This window comes from Chrysemys picta, chromosome 2 (assembly GCF_011386835.1).
Source record: "Chrysemys picta bellii isolate R12L10 chromosome 2, ASM1138683v2, whole genome shotgun sequence".
Lineage (NCBI taxonomy): Eukaryota > Metazoa > Chordata > Testudines > Emydidae > Chrysemys > Chrysemys picta.
In genome coordinates, this window is record NC_088792.1 from 74,614,254 (window position 1) to 74,634,790 (window position 20,537).

Sequence of the window (20,537 nt, forward strand, 5' to 3'; positions counted from 1 at the left end):
CAGTCAACTTGTGGAACTCCTTACCTGAGGAGGTTGTGAAGGCTAGGACTATAACAGCGTTTAAAAGAGAACTGGATAAATTCATGGTGGTTAAGTCCATTAATGGCTATTAGCCAGGATGGGTAAGGAATGGTGTCCCTAGCTTCTGTTTGTCAGAGTGTGGAGATGGATGGCAGGAGAGAGATCACTTGATCATTGCCTGTTAGGTTCACTCCCTCTGGGGCACCTGGCATTGGCCACTGTCGGTAGACAGGATACTGGGCTAGATGGACCTTTGGTCTGACCCAGTATGGCCATTCTTATGTTCTTATGAAGTCGGCACCTAAATACCTTTGAGGATCTGGGCCTCAGTGCCTGATTTATAAAACTTGACATATGAAGAAAGTTTTTTTAAAAAAACTGTGTATGTTTAGTCTTGAGAAAAGAAAACTGGGGGGGGGGGGATCTGAAAACAGTCTTCAAATATGTTAAGAGCTGTTATAAAGAGAATGGTGATCAATTGTTCTTCATGTTCACTGAAGATAGGAGAACAAGTAATGCACATAACCTGCAACAAGGGAGCTCTAGGTTAGACATTGTGAAAATCTCTAACAATAAGGATACTTAAGCACTGGACTAGGCTTCCAATGGATGTTGTGGAATCCCTGTTTTAAGAACAGGTTAGACAAGCATCTGTCAGGGATGGTCTAGGTATACTTGGTCCTGCCTCACCCCGGGAGAGTGGACTAGATGACTTTTCAAAGTCCTTTCCAGCCTTACATTTCTATGATTCTATAATGTTAAGCACATAAGTCTTTGCAGGATCAGGCCCTTAAGTTGTAAGCTCTTGCAGGTCAGGGACATCTTTTTCTCTGTGTGTAATGTGCTATGTAAAGGTATAGCAATATAGACCTCTTAAATGAGAACAATTGTGTAATGATGTGGTTGGCTAATAGTTCTCTGAGTAATATTAAACTTTGGAATAAAAAAATGCTATAGGACCAACTTGATTGATTTGAGAAGACAGACAAAAATAGACCATGGGTACCATAGGAGTTCTGCCTGCTCAATTGTAGGTTTTGCTAGTCCTCTTGATATTACACACAAAGTAATAAATCTTCAGTTTCCTCTAAACAATGTCTCAGATGTACAGGTCTAGAATCAACAGCTTTTTGTTATTATTAACTGGTGTGGACCTTCACTTTTTTAAAGGCTTTTTTTTCTGTTTCAGAAACATACTAAATCTATTTTCTCATTTATCACCTAGATGCCCTGCACGATAATTCTGGGACACAGTTGGTTGCTTCTTACAGCTCACATCATAAACAATGGCTCTTTAAACAAATATTTTGTGAGCTGGGTGACAACAACAGGTAGCATTATGCAAAATTGAATTCGCATGGAAAAGGACTGCAGATGCAAGATGAACTGTATTTGCAAAGTTATTCATATATTCACTCAAGCCTCAGAAGGAAGTTCAGGTCTACTCTACGTACAATACACAAAGCATCCTGATTATGGCACTGATTCAAGAACACATTTAAGTATATGCTAACTTTAAGTATGACTTTAGTGGGGCTTAAACATATGCTTAAGTGCTTTTCTTAATAAGGATTCTTTCCTGAATTGTGGTCTATATTCTGGTCCTTCCTAGAAATCCACTGAAATGAGGTGTAATATTGTTCATATATAAATAGCAATAACTATGTGTAGTCATTGCCCGAAGAACCAGGTGGAATATAGCATTCCAGGTACCTCCATTTCAGGGTCTGAAATTCTGACTGCCCTAAAAAAATCCTCTTATAAGACCCTGGTGACCTACACTGATTTACCAGGAAAAGTGACTGGATTTGTCTTTTCTGCCAGCCTAGTTCCATGAGTTATATGTTGTACTGAACATTTAACTTCATGAATACATGAAAACATGAATAGCTCCTTGTTTACCTTTCAGATGGGATTCATTAATGTTATAGCAGGACAGTGCATTCTCTATATTATCCAAGGAACTTTACAAGGGACTCTTTATTAAATATACATGCCATTTCCTGGGTCACTCAAAGTGAACATGTAGTTGTAGATTTTTACAGTTGCCTTAGAGAGGCCTAAATCCTACCCCTGTAGTAGTTATTGAAAACCCAGCTGCCATTGTCATTGGGAAAATCCTCAGTATACCTCTTTGTTTTTAAAACAACCTAGATCTACTGAATATCATCATGTTAGGGAATATATAAATGGAAAAAAAATAGTTCAGTTAATAAGTACCTAATAATGGCATGGGTCATGCTGACTGCTGATAAGGCAGCAAAATTAAGTGGGTTTTAAAATAAACCTGTATTGAAAATAAACTCTGACCTAATGTCCTCACTTCAGATTTTTGAGTGAAGGCTGATAATTTATGCCTGACTTATACCCTTTGAAAGCAAGATACTGAATGAGTTTTGTGGTGTTGAGCTTTATCAAATTGTATATACCATTCACTGTGATCTCCAAGAAGAAAACGTTTTTCAAGCTTACATACTATTATTCATTATTTACGGTGTCTTAATGTGGTTAATGACCAATACAATTCTGCACTGTTTACACATATATATTATTCAGAAGTAATGAGTCATTTAGGTGTCCCACTGTATTGGTGTTAGTTTAGCTGTTTCTCTGCATCATTTCACAGGTCAGAGCTGTTTTTCCCCTTCTCTAATCCTGTAGATAGGCTTTTAGAAATAGCATTCACTAACTGTATAAATACAGGGACAGAGTTTGCTTGTTACGTTGTAATGTGCTTTATTTGGGGCTGCCATTTACTTGTAGATTGCAGCCACAGCAAAACACAAGAGCCTCTATTCAAATGCTTTCTCCAAGAGAGTGTAAGTAATGTCATCAAGATATGTTGAACTGTTGAGCACGCTCAGCTGTCATTGACTGTAATGAAGACACCCAGCATCTCACAGCAGGCACTCAACATCTCATAGTATTGGGCCCTGAATTCTTCATGGTTTTACCTTTACTATTTAAAGTCTTAAATAATATAGAACCAGACAGTTGGAGGGACCTCCTGTCCCCTTGTGTCCCATCACCACAGCTGAGTTCAGTGGGAGAGGGTCTGTGAACTGTACTGAAACAGACTTTAGAAATGGGATGTAAGGCAAACAATTCTAGAATATTCTTCCCTTTCAAATAAGCCCAAAGTCATGTGGACAAAGCTCGGTGCTTTTTTGTTCCCTTTCTACATTTTGTGTAAGTTGTTTCATTATTTGAGTGTCCCTGTGGTTTTGTTTGTCCCTTTTTGGTAGATCTGTAGATTATTTGGGGCTTGTGACTCATTTTGTCAATGACCTCCTGATGGTACTCCCAGTGGCATTTGAAAATTAGGCACCATTATTATTATCCTTTGAACAAGCTTCACATTTTTATGCCTTGTGAAGATATAGAGCCCTCATCACATAAGTGGAAGAATCCCTGAAAAGCAGCCCAAAACACTGATTTCAAGTAATTTTAAAGCACATAGCTGAAAAAGGTACATCACCCATCTAAGTTTTTCTTACATCTGAGATAAGTGTGTCTAAGAAATAGCACTTATTTACAGTATCTTTGTTTTTCCATTAGAGTTAACTAATTATAGACAATCTCGGGATTTTCTAATATATAAAACAGAAATACTGTTCCATAATGCCATGGATCCCACATAAATATATGTGCTGATTTTTCCATTTTTTAGGTGAAATCCTCATTGTACAGATAAGGGGTATTTGGGAAAACAGCAAAATCTTTCAAAATGGTAGGGCTTATCAAATGTGCTCATTATAGAGCAAAAATTGAAGCAATTGGTACATTGGAAAGAAACATTATTTAGGGCCCCATCCTTACTAAGTAAGAGTCGAATCCATCCTTATGCAAAAGCCCAGCACAAGGCTTAAGTGAGATTTGAGTATTGTAGACGATTTGTGCTGGCCTTCTGCAAAGGTGGATTTTGTTCAAAATTAGTCTTACTGGGGCAGAGCCTCAGTTGGTGTTAATTATCGTTGCTCCATTAGGATTTATACCATCTGAGGATCAGCCCCCGCTAACATCATAGGATTAATCTCACTTACTTGAGTAGAGCTGGTCAGAAAATGGACAATATTACAAGGCAATTTTTATTGCTCCTTTATGGAAAAATTTGAATTGAATGAATATTTTCTGACCATCTCCACATGAAAGGGTTTTGAAGGTTGGTGACCAATGGCTTGGTCCTGAGAAGTCCGGAGCACTTGTAGCTCCCAGGGAAATGAATGTTCAGATACCATGATTATGGTTGTGAGTTAAGAGCCTAGTTAGAGAGCAGCTCTCAGGAGCAGACATCCAAGTCATTTTATTTGGGAAAATGGCTACAATGCAGGCACCACAACTACTTGTCATTAAAAGTGTTAGAAGGAGTTTTAGCATTCCAGTATTACAACGTTCTGTGGTTCTTGCTCTAATGGCTTGGCATGGAGCAGACGGAGTTTGTTATTCTTGTAGGCCAGGGCCCTAGGAAATGGAGCAGCACCTAGGGATATTGGGTGGGATCCATGAAAGGACTTAGGAGTTACAATGCTGAGCGTCCTAGCACTTAACTTTTAGGCACCTAGACAATCACAGGTACAACACTGTGTGATCCACAAAGCCTGGTTAGGCTCCATATACAGTGAATGGGGAGAGATGGATGCCTTAGAATAGGAGCCACAAAAACCAGCATGCTAGCCATGAAGCCACTAAGCTAGCCAATGAGAGATGCTGATGACCGAGGTGTGTGCTAAGCCCACTTTCATGGAGATAGGTGCTTAAGTCCAGGCTGCAAGGAGGCGTCTATGTCTGCTTGCGATCCACAAATGGGAACCTGCTACCTGGAGAATTGGCAAAGCTGCTTCTTGCAGGAATGACTTAGGTGCATGCCTTGCTCTACACAAAATGGCTGGAGGAGGAGGAGGTGGTTGTGCCACAATCCACATTATTAGACCCATGGTTAGACCTCTTTGCCTGGGATGTGAGACACCAAGGTTCAATTTTACTGTCTCTGCCAGAGTGGGAGAAGGGATTTATTAAAAGGCTAAAAGTTACGTGGGCAGCATCAGCTCCTCCTTTGGACAGATTTGGACTGGGGCCTGATCATGTAGGCCTATCAGCTTGGCCTTACAAATAACTTAGGCAGCTGAATGCCTGTCTTCTCCCAGTTGGTGAATCAATCTGGGGCTTAGGCAGGAAATAGAAGTCTAACCATCTAGAGTGAGGCAGTACTGCCTGTGCCCCACAGCCTAAAACTTAGGCCCTTAGGGAAATTTTACAATGGAACAGTAGGTGCTGAGTGAGTTTAGGCACCTACAGGGTTAGGCGGCAGCCAAGTGGCAATTTAATGGATTGCAGTGGCACCATGCCTCGTGATTTAGGCACCTAAAGCTGGAGTGTAGGATCAAACCCTTCTGTGCCCATCTTAGGCAAAATCTCTGTGGTGCTTCTCCTGGAACACTGTGGCTTTGCACTGCCACCTGTACAGGATTGTGGCATAAGAGCCCCAATCTTGGCCTTAAGCAGAAGAGATATTACTACCAAGTTCTTGAGAACATGTTCCTAGAGATGAGCCAGTTGGAAGTTTCAGTTCATTAGTGCATCAGCTAGAATATGAATTTTATGTCATTGTTTGAAGTGAAAGGATTAAGCCTCTATTAAAAATGAATATAAATTAATGAATAAAGAGAAGGTCATTTGGCTTCTCTCAGCACAGGAAGAAGCTGTATTATTTGCTGACTTCTGCACCCTTAGCTATGAATATTTGGGAGGCTAATAGAATAGATTGTACTAGATGGTTCCTTAATTTACCCTGTGAAATAATTTTAGTTAATATTTATAAAGTGTTAAGGACCAATCGAGCAAACCCATATTCATATGAAAAATCCTTTCTTACATGTAGTCCTGTTGATGTGAACTATTTACATGAGCAAGGGTTTGCAGGATTGGATCCTTGAATATTTATAAACAGCAATCACAATTATTTTATGAGGTAAGTTAAAGAACCATCTGGTACCATCTATTATTTTATCCTCTAATTTTCATAGGTATGTGTGCAGAAGTCAACATGTATTACAGCTTCTTCCTGTGCTGAGAGAAGCCAAATGACCTTCTCCTGATCCATTAAACTTATATTCTTTTTAATAGAGGGTTAATCCTTTCACCTCTAACAATGGCATAAAATTAACATACTAGCTGATGCGCTAATGAACTAAATCTTACAAGAGGCTCAACTTGAGGATCATGTTCTTAAAAATTAAGTATTTTCTTCTGCCTAAAAGAACAGCACATTCCATCTATTCCATACAGTGCCAAAGGAGGGATCATGACACGGGCCATATTTAACTACTAAAAATCCGTATGATATTTTTAGCAGCAGATAGCTCTGGTGCTTACACTGTAGTAATTTCCCCAAATTACCTTTTTCTCTAGAGGTGCTGAATGTTCATCAACTTCAACTCAAGCTAGAATGCTCAGATCCTTTCAGGAGCAAGTCCTGGAGTGCAACCCTGAGAAACCTACACTCATGTAGAGATGGTCAGAACATTTTCTCTGAATTGAAATTTCAACAACAGAAGCAGAAATAATTAATTTATTTTTGACCATTTCTACTCATGTGAAAAGTCCTTACTCATGCAAATAAAATCAATTCAAGTGACTGGATTAATTAATTGTATGAGTGCTAATCTGGTGAGTCAAATTTTGCAGGATCAGGTGTGTCATCACTTATTTTGTAATAAATAAATAAATAAAAAATCATAAAAGTTGATTAGATTGCAGCATACTGCAATCTAATCTGTGTCCCAGTTTCAAAGGGAAACTTTGAAACCACAGCCACATTGCTAAGTTATATTTTTACCATTCAAAGAAACTATTTCTTTTCAGCCAGCAAAGAGCATATATGATTTGTTTCTTTACAATGAAGGGCTTCCGCTTAAAATATTCAACAGTAAGTAGGCTTGGAAGGATTAGCTTTTTATTGGTAAATGTCAAACGTCAATTTCACTATACACAAACAAACCAACCAACAAATATTTTATTGATGATCAAAATTTACAGATAGGCAGAGTAAGAAAAATGCTACTTGAGAACTTATTAGAGTTTGATTTAAGGCTAAAATTTGACCTAGAATGTTGACAATTTGTGTTTTAATAGTTAAAGCTTTACTATTTTGAATCTCAATGTCTGTCATTAAATAATGTCTGCCCCCCCATTTTTCACAACTGTGAAAATTTAAATTGATAAAAAATGATTAAAAATTAAATATAAACATTGATATTATCTGTCAAAATTATTTAAAAAAATACAAATTGAATTCTGCCAAGCCTATCACTAAGCCGCACTAAAATAGAGTTTTGAAATATTTATGATAGAGGTTCTCAACCTTTTTCTTTCTGAGAATCCCCCCTTCCCCCCCAACATGCTATAAAAACTCCAGGCCCACCTGTGCCACAACTGTTTTTCTGCAAATAAAAGGCAAGGCCAGCGTTAGAGGGTAGCAAGCAGGGCAATTGCCCAAGGCCCCCTTTGGTGTGGGCCCCCATGCGGAGGGGCTTCAGCTTTCTGCCCTGGGCCACACCAATTCTAATGCTGGCCCTGCGTGGCGGACCGCCTGAAACCTGCTCAGGCCCCTCAGTGGGTTCTGGGCCTCTGGTTGAGAACCACTGATCTATGATATGAATACCAGGGATGTGAGCATGAACAGGCATTCCAATTGAATACATACATACATAATGGGTGTTGTGCACATTTGTCCAGTGCCCATATCCTGGAGACTGAAAACATAAACACAAGCTGGATTTTGGTGCAATTGTCCCAGTATACTAGCTTTCGGTTTGTTGTTCTCCATTTTGATTAATATTTCTATATTTTCAAGATTGTCTTAAAAACCGATCAAAAATCAGTAAGTCTCAGTCCAAATGAGTGCAACTTGGCAGGTCTGAAAATCATTTAACATTTAATTAACTAAACATTTTTTTTCCCAATCAAATGATGACCACTTTTGGTCACTACCTGCCTAGAACAAAGATTGAAGAGGTGAATTGAAGGTTGAAAGGATCTATAGCCCTTTGTGATAGGCATTCCCCAAAGCATTTTAGTTTTAATAGACAAAATCTAACAGAGTTCTAAATGAGAATGCATATTCATGTATTTTTTATACTGGGCACGTTTTTAAGGATAAATGAAGGCAAGGAGTGTGAAGAAAACCTAAGAATTTATTTCTTATTTCTCATGCAAGCTGACAAAAGTTATATCAATGCCCCTCTTATTTATCATTTACTTTTAGTGTACATAAGAGATGACACATGGCCAATTTGAACTTCATTAGGACTCTTCACAAGAGTAAAGTAAGTATGTATTCCACAGCTTTTGACAGAAAGAATTTACAATCTAAAGACCTGATCCTGCAAACCCTTGCTCAGATAACTCAGAAGGACTACTCACTTGTGTAAAGATTGGCAGTAGTAACCTCTAAATTGTACAATAACCAGATGAAGGAAGAGAGAAGATCCAGTTCATATGGTCTAACATCCGGGATATCTTGTCCTCTAGTCAGCAGGAACATAGGAATTGGCATAGCAGTGGTCTATCTACTCCAGCATCCTCTCTCTCAACAGTGGTCTACATACATTTAATGCAATTATTATATAATTAGACTAGAGGCAATCAAAAGTATGTATACAAACTAAAACTTTTCCATTTACTTTATGTAACATTTTGTGAAAAGCACACTTAAAAAAAAAGCATCTTCTTCAACCCTCTCTAGGGAGATGCAATAAACTAGCCTCAGACAACAAAATTTCCTACCAGGCTGCAAAACATGGCAAATATGAGGTTTCTATTGCACGGTACATAGTAATAATTTGCAGATGTCAGGGAGAAATAAAGTGTTTATTAGGGACAGAGAACAAGAGAAAAAAATGCACAGTGTTTTGGTAAGCCATGCCATGTGATGGACCATGGTGCACTTCAAATGGAAAAAATAATGCCCTTCAAAGTATCTTCAGGAGCTAGGACTGAAAATCATCCCAGGCGGGAAGGGACTCAGGAAGGGGGATGAATTCCAGGGCTCGGGTTCACTTGCACCGCTTTTACACCAGTGCCGTTCGTGGAGTTACTCCGCATTTGCACGGCAGTGTGAGGTTAGCGGGGAAACCCTTCCCCGCCCCCGGGGGACACGGAGGAGGTGATTCCCGGCGCTCCTGAGCCGGGGTGGGCTGCGGTGGAGGCTGGCACGGCCCCGGGGAACCGCAGGAGAGGGGAGCCGCAGGGGGCGCTCCCGGCAACCTCGATCACCTCGGGAGCCTGGAACAGCAAACCCCACCCCCCAAAGCCAGCCGGGCGCTGGCATGTGGCAGGCGGGGGCAAGCAGCGCGTGCTGCCCGCCGCCGCCCCAGTCCGCCCGCAGCCTGTGAGGAAGGCTCCTCTCCATCGCCGCCGCCTCCTCCTCCCTGCCCGGTCCGGGCTCGGCAGCAGCGCTCGCTCGCTCGCAGGCGGCGGCAGCTCCCCTCCCTCCAAGATGCCAGCGCGGCTGCTGCCCGCATTGCCACGCTTGTCGGCCGGCTGAGGGAGCCGCGGGGGCAGTCCGAGCGCGGCCCTTGCATCCCGGCTTCCCGCCGCTCCTATGGAGCCGTGGCTGGGCAGGCACCGGACGCGTCAGGCGAGGTAAGGCGCCGCCGCCGCCTGTTGCATTGCCCCGCCTGGCTGCCCGCCTGCTCCCGGGAGTCCTGTGCCCTGCCCCGGGCACGCAGCGCGCGCGGGGGGCCGCTCGCACTGCAACTCCGGGAACTTTTGCAGGCAGGCTCGGCTCGCTGCGCCCGCTGGCCCCGGGGCGGCGCTTCCCCCCGCTGCTGCTTTTTGTTTATTTCTTAATTGGATGTGGCCGAGCCCTGCCCCAACTCCGGGGGGCGGGTGAGCTCTTGGGGCAGGCGGCGGCGAACCCAGTGCTGGATGCTCAGGGCTGGGCGGGGCAGGGGGACGCTGAAGGAAATGGAGCTGGCCTCGCCAAGGGCTAGGAGGGCTCGATCGGTCCTCACCAGTAGCAGCCAGGCGAGCCCGGGCAGGCTGCACCCGTGTGAGCCGGGGACTGTGTCGGGGGAAGGGGGCAATAGCAGGGAGCGGGGCTCTGTGACTGGCTGGCTGGCTTGGGCGGGGGAGGGGGGCTGGCTGGCTGGCTGGCTTGGGCGGGGAGGAGGCTGTGGGGGCGCGAAGAGCAACTCCGGGAGTTAGCTGGAGGGAAGAAGAGCGAAGCCCGGGGCTGTGGGAGTGGGTGGGCAGCAGCCCCCTCCCCCCAGCTCTAGCAGCGGCTGGGGGAGGGGAAGGGGGCAGGAGAGCGTGTCCTGGGAGGGGTGATGAGGGCACATCCCCCCCCACCTGGAGTGAAAGGCTCTGGGGAGCGGAGCAGGTGGAGTCAGACACCCGCTGGCCGACTAGTGCAGCTTGCAGCTGTGCGTGCCACCTAACTAGCCATCCGCGCGTCTCCAGCGGGAACCCCGGCCATCCCTGCCGCAGCCGGGCCGGAGCCCTGCTCAGCGGAGCGGAGCCTGCTGCTTCCCACAGCTAGCTGGGGCTGCGGGTAGAAACTCCCCGGAAGGGCCCGAAGGCGGTAGGTGGGCTGAAAGGGTGGGGTGGGGCTGAATAAAGGAGCGGAGGCTGTAGGAACTAGGGCTACCACCCACCACCGGCTTTGGAGCAAGAAGCGATTGACACCCTCCCGTGCTAGAGCAAAGGGAGCATTTTCAAGGCGTGTCTTGTTTCATTTTTTGCAAGCTGATGGCACGCACGGGTTGCAGAGTGTCAAGCTGATCAGCATTCAAGTGGCGATGAGTGAGCAAAGTGAAGTGAGAGAGGCGCGTGCAACTGGCAGTGGAAGCTGAGAGGATGGTGCATGGGGAAAGAGAGAGAGAGGGAGAGAGATGGGAAGAAGCTGTTTGTGTTGCCTTGGGATTTTTCCACTTTGAAACCTACCAGGACCAGTTGCTACGAAGCATGAAGCAGGCGGTGATGGTTGTGATGATGAGGAAAGGCTGTTTCTAAATGACTGGGCTGCAGCTCCCTCAGAATACAAGCAACAAATGGCAGCGGGCTGTGGCCGGGCTGCAGCAGCAGCAGCTGCAACTCCCAGGTGAGCTGCAAAGGCTCCAGGCTGCAAGCTGCAGCTTTCCATGCGTGTGCCTCCCATTCTGCTTCTGATTCACCCCCAACCCCTTACCCCCTAAGGCACTTGAACTGGGAGCCCATTTCCTAACCTGTGGGGTTAGTCTGTGGCTAGTAGTGGCTGACCAAGGGATTTGTGAGTGCTTCTTTTGCTCTTTGCTTATTGCACTGTACCCCCTTGTACAGGAAAGCCAAGGGAAGAGAGGGGAGTTTGTGCTGGCTGATATGTACCCCGGTCTCTGTGATGCAGTAAAATAATAGGGCAGCGCAGTACCCTGAGCAGGACATTGTCGTGACCTTAAAGCTTAATGTTTAGATAGAAATTTCATGGCTATTTGTAATAAGTAGGTACAGAGATCAATATGTGGAAAATAGTGTGTGTATGTTTAAAATTTGATAACACTATTCTGTATGTTGTTGCTTTGATGACAATGTACATATCCCAAAACTGTCTCTTTAAAATCTGGAACTCAACACTATGTCAATGCAATAGTATTTTTTCTTTCCTTTTTTTTTTAGCATCTTTCCATAATTCTAAAAATGTTTTTTTTTATTATCTCTTAAAAATACCCATGCAGTTTGGACTGCAAGTTATCAGTCAGTATTTGCTAAATGGCCCCTTTTACTAGACAGAAGATATGGTGTGATTACAAAATAAAAATAAAGGCGCACAAAATACATCAATTTACCAAATATTTACACAATTGAATTGAAATTGGTCAAATAGCATATGAGGCTGGTATCCAGGAATTAAGTATATAGCAATTTATATATCTGTAAAAATGACAACTGGGTTATTGCTTTTAAAAATATGTTGTTTTTTTAAAGTAATAGCCTTGGAAAAGTGCTCCAAATACTTGCACCAAAAGAGAAAACCATACCTTTGAGTATAAAACTTTGGATGGGACAAATCTCATCTCAATACTGAAAAATTATTGGCTACAATAATTTCTTGGTGCTAAACCATTTAATGATTTATAAATTCAGATTGCAAGATGCCTGTTATGCTTTGTTGGGAGTGGTCCTTTGATATAGAGTACAAGAGTGTTCACATAGTTTACATTTTGATATTTTAAATAATGTCACCAAAGAAAGAAACATACAAATTGAGTTCATAGTTTGATTTGGAGACCGAGGCTAGAGTAATTAACTATGATATAAACTAACTCACAAAAACCTTCACCATTCTCAAAGTGACTCTGTTTCTTAATTTTCTTTTGTAGGATCTAATTGAGTAGTAATCTTTTTCAGAGTATCAGTAATATTGAAGGAATTATTAGAACAACTCTGTAACCCTTATTCACACAGATAGTCCTGGGTTTCAGTGGGGTTATTCACATGAGTAAGGGTTAATAACTTGGCTAAGGATTGGGCCTATTGTCAACTAGTTATGATGTGGTATTAAATAGGGATCTGATTTTGTTGAAACTATTGAGAAATCTCTCATTTGACTTTAAGTAGAAGCAGAACTGAGGCTGAGCCCTTACATTCTCTTCTTTGTCCATATATTGCTGACAGAGAATTGAGACCCAGTCCTGCTCCCAGTGAAGTCAGATGCAAAACTTTCCTTGACTTTAATGTGAGCAGGATGTGATCCTTGGGGTGCTAATTTCCATTGATTTTTAGTGGCATTGAGGCTGCTTAGCACCTCGCAGGAGGTGTTCGGAGCCTGATAAGATTGAGCCCTTGGTGAGCTTTTGTTTACTAGCAGAAATATCCTATCTGTAGCTTTCTTGACAGTGAGAAATATTTACTCTTAAGCCACATGATTTGCCTCAAATGGGAGACTAATGGAAAAACAAGACATTTAATTAGCAAGAAATAAGAATGTATTCATAGGGAGGGCCCAGTCCTAAACCACAGAAGTCAATGGGAGCTTTGCCATTGATATTGATGGGAGCAAGATCAAGGCTTGTATATACTTACTTTGGTTTCGTTATACATATATTGCGTTGGTTGTTTAATTTAAAACCCAAAAAGGAAACACAGCACTAGACTTTGAGATATTCCAACTGTACTGTTCTGCTCCCATTGAAGTCATAATAGATTGCCAGGGGCAATCAGGAGCAAGCTCAAATAGCTTGTCAATTCAAGAAACAACCTCAAAACCGTAGAATTGAAATCTAGAAATGAAAGATGACTGTGGTCAGTGTCAACATTGGTGTTTGAACCAAGAGAAATGTAATATAAAATGGATTTAAGTAATCGAGGAACCAAATTCTGCTTGTGTTACTTATGTAGTGGGTCCAATTGACTTAAGGGGGTCACTTGCATGATTTAGCTCACTATCGGTAAATTTGGAAAAATTCTAAACCTAACTGAGAATGAAAGGAAGATGCAAAATGTTTGTAAACATTAGTTATCACTAACTGCCTCATGGAGTGAGAGGAACAACTGTTGGTGGTATTTTTTTAGAATCAGTTAAAGGTATATACATTATTTTAAATATGATAATTTATCTATTTATTATGGGCTGATCTGTAGCCCATTGTAGTCAGCTTCATTGACTTCAATGGACTTTAGATCAGTTCCCATTTGAGAAAGAAACTTCATTTGTGTTCCACTGTTGATATACATGTATACTTTATAAGTTTTGTTTTTCCCAGTATAATCAGTTAGTAAATGTAAAGCAAATGTCTTGCTGTGCAATTCATATTTGTCTGTAGCTATAAAACTCCTAAAACAAAATGTCAAAAGGAAGAAAGGAATCTGGTTTTTAAAATGATAGTATGATTCTCAAACACCATGATTAAACATTTTGCTTTGAACCAAGAATGAATTAGCAGAGTTCATGGAGTTTGTAGTCACTTATTCTGGCCTCCTTTGAACAGTTTTACCAAACAAGCTCTGATATTTTAAAAATGTTACTTGTGGAACATATAGCTTTGGTACAACATTTGTGCTCTTGTGTGAACCAGAAGTCAGCATGTCCACAGATACTACATGCAAGAAATTAAAGAAACCTGCTAACTAATTTAATAAACTTTTAAAAAAATTATGGCTAACTTGTAAATACATACATGAATGCTTGTATGGTAGTATTTAAACATAATACATCATAGGTAGAACACTATTGAATTTGGTAGAACACATCATAGGTAGAACACTTTTTTCTGGTGATCCTGAGTCTCTATTTTGTTGGCTTTAGTCCAGTGCATTTGATAAAGTAAATTATTTCTTCTTCTTTTTTCCATTTTTGTGGCCACTTTGTGAAGCTTGTTCTGGATGTGCAGCACATACATGAACTCATCCAAAACAAAACATACGTTCAATCAGATGCAATATCAGTTTTCCCTTAGCGCTTTTTCAGCTCTTCATTTACACAAGTAGTAATTGCCAAACCCAGCACAGGGGAGGCTCTCCTTATTTAACAATGATTAAGGCGCATGCTGTTGATTCATGAGGATTTGTGAATGTAATAGTTGTCTGTAAGTATAGCTGGTGATTTTCATTGTAGACTTCTGTACAGTATCGATTGACTTGGACCACAAGCATATTTTACATAGGGACTTAGGTTGAACTTGAAAGGTATTATGCATAGCATTTGCTGCTAGTTCACACAAAAAAGCTGGTGGAGCCTGGAATTTTGTCTTTTCCATTCTTGTGCTCTCTTTTGAGTATTTACATCACATAGAGATTATAGCTTGGTTTATTTTCACACTGATTTCAAAAGTGGACTTGGGAAAACTCTTTCACCATAAGGATGGGCACAACTCCAAAGTTCTGTATTCTGTTGCCAAGGAAAAGGCCGTAGCTAAAGTAAAATGGCTGTTCTGTCTCTGGATGGTACTCTCTTGTTAGGATGAAAGAAGGAAAGATAAGAGAGACTGAGGCCTGGTCCACACTAACCCCCCACTTCGAACTAAGATACGCAACTTCAGCTACGTGAATAAGGTAGCTGAAGTTGAAGTACCTTAGTTCGAACTTACCACGGGTCCAGACGCGGCAGGCAGCCTCCCCCGTCGACTCCGCGTACTCCTCTCGCGGAGCAGGAGTACCGGCGTCGACGGCGAGCACTTCCGGGATCGATCCCAGAAGATCAATTGCTTACCGCCGGACCCGGAGGTAAGTATAGACGTACCCTGGGAGAGGAATGGGGAAGGGACGCGGCAATAGAAGACGAAGGAAAGGGGAAAGTGAGAGACATCACAGGAGTTGTCTAGTTTGGGAAAAGAGGTTATGACCTTATTACACTATTATCTAATCCTTAGAGAAGAAAGATGGTCCGGTGTTCTGGCTTCAGTTTCCTGCTCCACCTCAGACTTCTTTTGTGACCTTGGGAAAGTTAGTTCATCTTTGTATGCCTCAGATCACTGTCTGTAAAATGGGGATAATAGTACACCTCTATCCCGATATAATGCTGTCCTTGGGAGCCAAAAAATCTTACCACGTTATAGGTGAAACCACATTATATTGAACTTGCTTTGATCCACCGGAGTGTGCCTCCCCCCCCCCCGCTGCTTTACGGCATTCTATCCGAATTTGTGTTATATTGGGTTGCATTATATCAGGGTGGAGGTGTACTTCCCTACCTCACAGTGGTGTTGTGAGGCTAAAATATGTTAAAGATTGTGATGTGCTTGGGTGCTACTGTAATGGGGGCCATATAAGTTCCAGAGATATAGATATAGCATGTCCTTTTCCTTAGTATAGGTTTGTGTTAACAGTTTTTACCTCAGTTATCTGGCCAGGTCCACTCTAGGCTCCCATTTCAGCTAGCTAACACATGTGGCCAGGGCAAGTTGTATTTTAAACGTGAATTTTTAAAAAATGTGTTAACTAACATTAAACAAACAAACAAAATACACCATTTATTACAGTCTAGACAAGGCCCTAGGGGAAACGAAGAGTACACCTCAGCCAGCTAAATTGAAGTGAAAGGTGTAGATACAAGGGATAAGGTCGTGGCTGGGTGAGGGAGAAGTGGAGCAGGAAGGAGATAGCAGGATAGGCGGAAAGGTGATAGAGACAACAGAGGAAAGTGAGAGACAACATGAAAATGGGATGCTGCTGTGGCCTGAAAACAGCCAAGAAAACAAAAAGTATTAATTAAGGAAAGATAAACGAAGAAACAGAATGAAAGAGACCCAACAGCAAGAGACCAGAAAATATAAAAAAGTTGAAAAAGAAAAAAGTAGTAGAAAGAAAATGTGTGGAAAAAGATGGGTGGAAGGAGAAAAAGAAAAGTAAGAAAAGATGCATAGAAGTTTTAATCTGGAGAATGTTACCTTATTTACTCAATTGCAGTACTTTCATAGTAACAGATGGCCCACATTTCAGTCATGTTGTGGAAGGCTGACAGAATGTTCTGCTGTCGGGGGTCGAGTCACATTTCTGCTTATAGTTACTGTTGGTCACATAACTCAGTTAGTGGGATATGTATTTTTAAAAGTGACATGCCCTAGTAGCCAGCCATCTTAAAGATATATTTTTATGGATATTGTTAAAACTATCTTCATCAGCACTTTATAATAAATATACTGTAAAACAGTTTACAATACTGTTATGTCAAGGTTGCAGTGAAGTTGCATTCAAGTAGTTCCATTGTCTTCAGTGGAAATACTTTAATCAAAAAGGATTTGCTCCAATTTGGGTAAATTTGTGAAAGTGACTGAAAATGGTTTTGTGTGTAAAGATAGTGGGAGTTGAGAGCACTCAGTGCTTCACAGCTGTGCTTGTGGGATTGAGCCATTAATGATTTTTTATTGGGGGCTAATGGGACACATGAAAGAGTCTTAATTTTTTAAACCCGGAGAGTACATATATGCAGATTGCTTGGGCATATTGCAGCCTTTCCCCCTCAAAATAATTTTAATTAAGTTTTATGCATAAATTGAAAAGAATTACTTAAAGCCTAGGTATGGCATTTAGCAAAGAGTAAAGATATTTGACATTCAGATGAATTTATATAATTGAGCTTGATAGGGGACATTATGTTAAAAAGAAACAGAATCATCATTGCTTTTATGAATTATCCTATACTTGGATTCCTCAGGAAGGGTACAGACTAGTTATTGTATATTGGAAAGAGAACTCTAACATAAATTTTTGAATCATTTAGGTTACTTTGAAATTAAAAATCATATATTATGTAAGTATATATTACATTAGATTAATAAAAGATAAAATTGAAATGCAGTTTACTGGCCACTGTTTTTTTGTTTCCTTTTTTATTTCTCCATTGGGACAATGAAAATCAGTGCAGTCAGTTTCACTTTTGTTTATAATCTATTTCAGTTTCAAATTCTTAATGCTGTAATATTTGGGTATCAAATACTCCAAAGAAGTGTACATTTAAAAACTAAATTTTAATGGGATTTTTAAAAACAAATTGTGGAAACTTTTCTGTTGGCCCATTAATTTTAATAGGATTATTCACAGTAGTAAAATTAAGCATGTGCATAAATGTCTGCAGAATTGGAGCCCTATAGTCTGCTCTACACCTTACTTCCTGTGTGAAGTCACTTAACTCTTTTGCACCTCAGTTTCCCCATTTAAAATGGGAATATTGGTAACACCTTTCTTTTAAAAGCATTTCAAGATATATAGCTGAAGATGGTTGTTGATATTAATGAATAGTAATAAACTAATAATAAACACCTCTTTTTTGTGATAGGAGCTATATATTCTTTCTGAACTAGAATGCATGCTAGATATTAATTTAAAATGATAGTCATGTGAAAGAACCAAGACAACTTTCAGCAGCATACTGATTTCAGTTTGTCTGTTTTTATTCTTTCCTGTTTGGAGCCTTTGGTTGCTCATTTGTTTCAATAATACTAATTTGTGGAATGACAGGGAGACTTCTCAGTCTGTCAGTGGTTCAGCATTTCATTTCCATGTACCCACTTTCTGGGATACTCCACAGTTTCCCTGTCTTTGCCATCACACTATCAAGAGGTAACGCACATTTGATGTAATCGATGATGCTGGGTTTACTTGATTTAAAAAACAAAAACAAAGCCTTAGTCAATATTGGTAAACTTGGGTTGACTACTGTGATAGAAATCTCTCTTTACTGTGAACGGTAGGTGTTTACTTGGAGAAGAAATTTTATGGCTATGATCAGGTGGGCTTTAGTAGCAGTATTGTTATTTGTTTGCTATTGTAGTTTGCTATTCTCAGATATAAACCTTATTATTACATTGTAGTTCTTTCTTTACGAGCCCAATCATACAAATACCGTTCAATAAAGAGCTTGCTACTGCAAGTAGCTCCATTAAAGTCTGAGAGATTGGCCCCCACATTTCCATTTTATTTAGTATTCTTTAGATTGGTATTTTTTTACTATGGTAAACACTTTAGTAAATGTGTCTAAACTGGCTTTGAAAATAATTGGCTTGATTTGAATAAGTCAGGAGAAAATGCAATAATTTAGTAAAGAACTATAAAAAGGTGTTTTTGAAGAAAGAATTTACCTGGAATAAGGAAATTAATAGTGAGCATATCCAGTAGTACATTCAGACTTTTAAAAAATGAAGTGTAAAATAAATTTACTTACTTGGCTTTTTCCCCCCCTTTTAGATGCCAGGTTGGCAATACACTTTAAAAGAAAACCTGAAACCTTTCTTTATTTTCCAGTCTTCACTTTGTGAAAATTGGAGAACACTGTATAATATGCTCCTTATCGTACTATAAGGATATGGGAAATAGTGTGGTGACTAAAAAACATTGTCACCTTAGACTGAAAGATAGATACCCTGACTGTACAGAAGTAGCATAAAGAACAGGAGTACTTGTGGCACCTTAGAGACAAACAAATTTATTTGAGCATAAGCTTTCGTGGGCTACAGCCCACTTCTTCTGTAGCCCACGAAAGCTTATGCTCAAATAAATTTGTTAGTCTCTAAGGTGCCACAAGTACTCCTGTTCTTTATGCGGATACAGACTAACACGGCTGCTACTCTGAAACAAGTAGCATAGGTGTTGCATTGGTATGCTGGAGATTCCAGTGTCTTAATGGATGTGGATCCTAGTTCTGGAATGTGTGCCCAAGGTTTCAGTGTGTTCATGGTGGTGGCAGAACACCTTGAAGTTGGTACTGTGATGTAGTCAGGTATGTCTGTATCAGATTACGAACCCCTGTTTGTTTTTAGAGCGCTGTTTTGTTTCAGGAGCTCCGCTTTGTATTGTAACCTTCATGTTGGAGTGTGACCCTTATGTTGTATTGCAACCTCACTTGTGGGTTAGTGCATTCATTTTGTAATGGGGTATTGATAGCCTTTTCCCTGGGTATGTGTTAGAAGCTGTGACAGAGCAATCTAGGGCCATCAGCTGTGATTGTCTGTTAACTACCAGCCCATCCACAAGAACAATGAACTGTGTACAGAAACCTGGCTGTGGGAAAGGGGCAGGTATTCTTCAGCCTGGGTATGCAGCCTAAAGGATCAAAGACTGTTTAAAGGAAAAACAACAAGGAGGCCTTGTGGCACCTTAAAGACTAACAAATTTATTTGGGCATAAGCTTTCGTGGGCTATAATCCACTTCATCAGACGCATGAAGTGAAAAATACAGTAGGCAGGTATAAATATACAGCACATGAAAAGATGGGAGTTGCCTTACCAAGTCGGGGGTCAGTGCTAATGAGGCCAATTCCATCAGGGTGGATGTGGCCCATTCCCAACAGTTGACAACAAAGGGTGAATATCAACAGAGGGAAAATTACTTTTTGTAAGGGGAATGCTCTCTGTGAAAGGGGGCCAGATCACCACCCCATGCAAAAAGGCCAAGCTAAGGAGAGAGAAGGCAGAAAGGCTGCCTAGCTGATGGGTGCTGGCCACATCCATGACTCACAGGAGGGGTGAGATCTGAGGGGAGTGTGTTGTATTCCTAAAGATCTATAACTCTCTTGTGCTATTTAGAAGAAAAGTGCATGTGGTTAAGAAATTCCTTTGTTAAGCCCGTATTCCTTCCTTGCCTGCCATGCTGTCCCTGAAGGGGTTAATCAAGAAACTCATATTGCCCGCAACAAGATAGAACTCTAACAGAACATGTATAAGCAACTGGGGGCTCAGGAGGGTTAAGGCACTGGTTTTGGGGTCAAAGTGGCAGGGCTGAGGAGCTCTGCATGCCAAAGAAGGGGTGTAGACACAGGTCTGCACTTGGGACTGTGCCTGAGAGACCCAGAGTGAGGAACAGTGATGCTCTCACCATACCACATAGGGGATCCAGCAGTTCGGTCCACTCACAACTGTGTGGTGTCCTTCCAGAGAGGTGGACTGAGCTAGGTTGTGAGAAACACATTGATTAGTTTTCAGCCTAACGCGCCGGCAACATTTCATAATTAAAATTAAGTTTATCACATAATTCAGATATAATTTGAATTTTCAGCCTAAATGTTGTCATTGTGGGTTAAAGTTATTTCCAACGACCATAGTTGCCA

At 41.2% G+C, this 20,537-nt stretch overlaps 1 protein-coding gene across 5 annotated transcripts in view; it reads left to right on the forward strand.

The window, feature by feature from the left end:
* The first annotated feature begins 10,196 nt into the window (after positions 1 to 10,196).
* LRRC3B (leucine rich repeat containing 3B) overlaps positions 10,197 to 20,537 on the forward strand; it is an 86,710-nt gene continuing 76,369 nt past the window's right edge. For 2 of the 5 annotated variants that reach the window (XR_010598337.1, XR_010598338.1), the window contains exon 1: positions 10,197 to 11,122. The gene's annotated coding sequence lies outside the window, so the exon portion shown is untranslated. The remainder of the gene's footprint in view (positions 11,123 to 20,537) is intronic. The other 3 variants (XM_065583505.1, XM_065583504.1, XM_065583506.1) reach the window with 2 other exon arrangements.